This window comes from Lytechinus pictus, unplaced genomic scaffold (assembly GCF_037042905.1).
Source record: "Lytechinus pictus isolate F3 Inbred unplaced genomic scaffold, Lp3.0 scaffold_181, whole genome shotgun sequence".
Lineage (NCBI taxonomy): Eukaryota > Metazoa > Echinodermata > Echinoidea > Temnopleuroida > Toxopneustidae > Lytechinus > Lytechinus pictus.
The window spans coordinates 40,001-43,638 of NW_026974301.1; the positions used below are offsets into that span (position 1 = coordinate 40,001).

Genomic DNA, 3,638 nt, shown 5'->3' on the forward strand with positions numbered 1-3,638 from the left:
AAAGCACGCCTTCTGGAGAGTCGGCGCTTGGACGCATGTATTAGCTCTAGAATTACCACAGTTATCCATGTCCGGGGGACTCGATCCAATGAACCATAACTGATTTAATGAGCCATCCGCAGTTTCGCTCCGGGGAGCTTGCACGAAGACATGCATGGCTTAATCTTTGAGACAAGCATATGACTACTGGCAGGATCAACCAGGTAGCTGCCGGCGGGGTCCCGGGGGGACGACCGATGGCAGCTCGGGCAGGGCTCGCGCGAGCCGCCCGAATTCGTAACCTTCCATTTCTCTCCCTCTCGACGGCGGCCACGGGCCCGGCCGGGTGGGCGACGGGGGTGCGTGCAGGGGAGCGGGGCAGGGGGACGCTCGTGCTCGCCCGGCGGGCGTCGGGACGGTGCCTTCACCCGTTTCGCCAGAATCATGGGCTCACAGGGGGCTTGGCCGGTCCGAAGATCGAGGCAAGCTACAACCCCACGGGACACCAAGCTCCAGTCCACGGCAGAGAAGGACGTGTCCGCGAGGCGCGGGCGATCGGGCTCCCTCTGTTTCCCTCTCGTGCGTTGCGATCCCGTGCTTCCTGGCCGGACCGCGTGGGCCGTCGGTCTCTCCGGCGTTCTCTACCAACCGACTACCCCCGGCCGGCGGGCGCGGGGGGCGTACGTTGCGGCTATGGGGCGCAGCCCTCTTCCCCAGCCACCTCTCTCCATCCATGCCAACCTTGCCTCGCCTGGCCGCAAGGACCTCCCGGGGTTCCGTGGACGACCGGGGCTCTTCTTGCGGGCCGGTGCGAGGGCCTCATGCCTATAACGTAGTACTACGTGTGTTTTTCACGAGAGTGCTCGATCGCTCGAGACCACTCCCTCATATATCCTGCGGGTGGTCTGACACCCCTCCCCCTAAAACGACGCTACAACACGCGTTTCAATGGGGATTTTCGACCCTCCAGATCGTGCGCCAGTTCCTTTTTCCATTCACGGCGCTGTACAAAATCCTAAACCGGAAGTTGGCCCAAAAATCCGTTTTTTCTCCCGACGAGGGTGTTTTCAGCGGCCGGAGGGACCTTCCCATCGCCCGACTCCGGCGGAGGGCGTCCGAATCCCGCTGAAGGGCGAAAAGCAGCCGAATTTCCAAGAAACACCCCTTCCCTATATATGTCTCCGGAGACCAAACACCCCTCCCCCAAAATACCCCTTATAACACGCGAGTCAATACGAATTTTACCCCGAATCCAGGCTGACACCGGACGAGAAGGCGTCGCAGCAGCGGAAGCCCGGCCCGGCGGCGAGTGGCCCGGCCGGCCATGGGCGAACTCTAGACGCCGCGTCCGATGGTGCCCACCCCGGGGACCCTGCTCCCCTTGACGACCCCGTCTCCGCTGGAAAAAATCCGGTCAGCGGGCCCCCCGGCTCCTTCCCCGCCGAGCCCAGCCGCCCGGTCGAGGAGGGTGCCGCTGCCGGCCCGACCCGCCCGTGGAAAATCGAAGCACGGGCCCTGGCCGCCCCGGCACCCGGCCCACCCCGGGCAAACCCCGGACGCCGCGTCCGATGGTGCCCATCCCGGGGACGCTGCATCCCCGGGTGACCCCGTCTCCGCTGGAAAAAATCCGCCAAGCGGGCCCCCTGCTCCTTCCCCGCCGAGCCCAGCCGCCCGGTCGAGGAGGGTGCCGCTGCCGGCCCGACCCGCCCGTGGAAATTCGAAGGACGGGCCCTGGCCGCCCCGGCACCCGGCCCACCCCGGGCAAACCTCGGACGCCGCGTCCGATGGTGCCCACCCCGGGGACCCTGCGTCCCCGCTTGACCCCCTGGCAGCAGGACGAAAGACCCCTCCCGAAAAACACCGCTTACAACACGCGAGTCAATGCGAAATTCACACCGAGGGCGACACCGGACGACCCGACGGCGCAGCAGCGGAGGGCTCGGGTCGCCCTGGGCAAACCGAGGACGGCGAATCCGATGGTGCCCACCGCGGGGAGCCTGCGCCCTCGGACGACCCCGTTCTCGCGGGAAACAGTCCGGCGAGCGGACCCCCGGCCCCTTCCCCCGCTGTCGGCCGATCCGACGGTCAGAATCTCCTGCCGACTCCTTGCTGGGTGAGCGGGAGGGTCGGCTCGGCATGCGGGGCGCTGTCGGCCCGCTGCGTCGAGATCTGCCGGTCGGAATCGTCTGCCGACGCCCGGGTGGCTGAGCGGGAGGGTCGGCTCGGCATGCGGGGCGCTCTCTGCCCGCTGCGTCGAGATCTGCCCGTCGGAATCTCCTGCGTGGCTGAGCGGGAGGGTCGGCTCGGCATGCGGGGCGCTGTCGGCCCGCTGCGTCGAGATCTGCCGGTCGGAATCGTCTGCCGACGCCCGGGTGGCTGAGCGGGAGGGTCGGCTCGGCATGCGGGGCGCTCTCGGCCCGCTGCGTCGAGATCTGCCGGTCGGAATCTCCGGTGAGCAGCCAGAAGTGTTCACATACATTACAAAAAGGTACTGTGCCGCCTCCAAAGAGGTTTAAAATGCATGTGTGTTGTTTGCATTTCATCGCAGTGTGAAAATTTCCTTCCCATGATAATAGCATGAAGTATTAGCATGTCGAATCCCAAAAGAATTGAATTAGATGTGTGTAATCAAAGTTTCATTGAAGGCAGTTCAGTATTTCAAAAATATCTTTTCAAAATCAAGCATGAAGTAATGACATACTTTCCGAAAAACGACTGTATTGTGTCCAAAAAAGATTTTAATCACACGTTGCAATCGATGGTACCTCACGAATGCATACCTTTTTTAACCAAAAAAATAATAGTTACTGTATTACCACCAAAGAAAAATGTTCTAAGATGTGTCCACCCATCACGTACCATTACAAATTTCATTCAAATAATCTGCATGTAGTATAATTCACATATCAGCTCCAAAAATCACTGCATTCCCCCTGTATTGTCTTATCAGCATTTCAGTATAGTGTAACAATTTCATTGGAACAAGAAGAGCATGGAGTATTACCACATAAAATCCTGGCTGGCCTGGCCATCCTGTCGAAATAAAAATGAAAATGTAAATTAAAAAAAAAAAAAAAGCCCCCGGCAGACAGAGTCCAATTCCATGGACCTGCCTCCGGGGGCCTGTCGGCATGCTGTTCGGATGTCTCCCGCTCTCAGGCCTCGGACAACTCTTGATTGCAAGAGCGACGCCCTGGCCTCGACGCACGGAGGACTGGCTGGCCTGGACATCCTGTCGAAATAAGAATAAAGATAAAGTTTTTATTTCAGAAAAAAAAGCCCCCGGCAGACACAGCGGGTGCCTTACCTCGACATACGGGGCCCTGGCCGACTGGAGGTGAGCTGTGTCCCGCTCAAGAGCCGCTGCCAACGTCGGAGTTGAAGAGCGGGTGACTGGCTTCGACGTACGGGGCCCTGGGGGTCTGGTGCTTGGCTGGCTGTCGCTCACGAGCCCCTGCCGAACCTCGGAGACCAAGAGCGGGTGCCTTACCTCGACGTACGGGGGGCTAGTGGACTGGAGGTGAGCTGTGTCCCACTCAAGAGCCGCTGCCGACGTCGGAGTGGAATAGCGGGTGCCTTGCCTCGACATACGGGGCCCTGGCCGACTGGAGGAGGGCTGTGTCCCGCTCAAGAGCCGCTGCCAACGTCGGAGTTGAAGA

General features: G+C 60.9%; 1 non-coding gene across 1 annotated transcript in view; it reads right to left on the minus strand.

Moving 5' to 3' along the window:
• Positions 1-206, minus strand: part of LOC129284205 (small subunit ribosomal RNA) — a 1,817-nt gene extending 1,611 nt beyond the window's left edge. Inside the window, exon 1 of the ribosomal RNA XR_008586829.2 lies at positions 1-206. This exon is cut by the window's left edge and continues 1,611 nt beyond it. This is a non-coding gene — a ribosomal RNA (small subunit ribosomal RNA).
• Between the last annotated feature and the right edge of the window lie 3,432 nt (positions 207-3,638).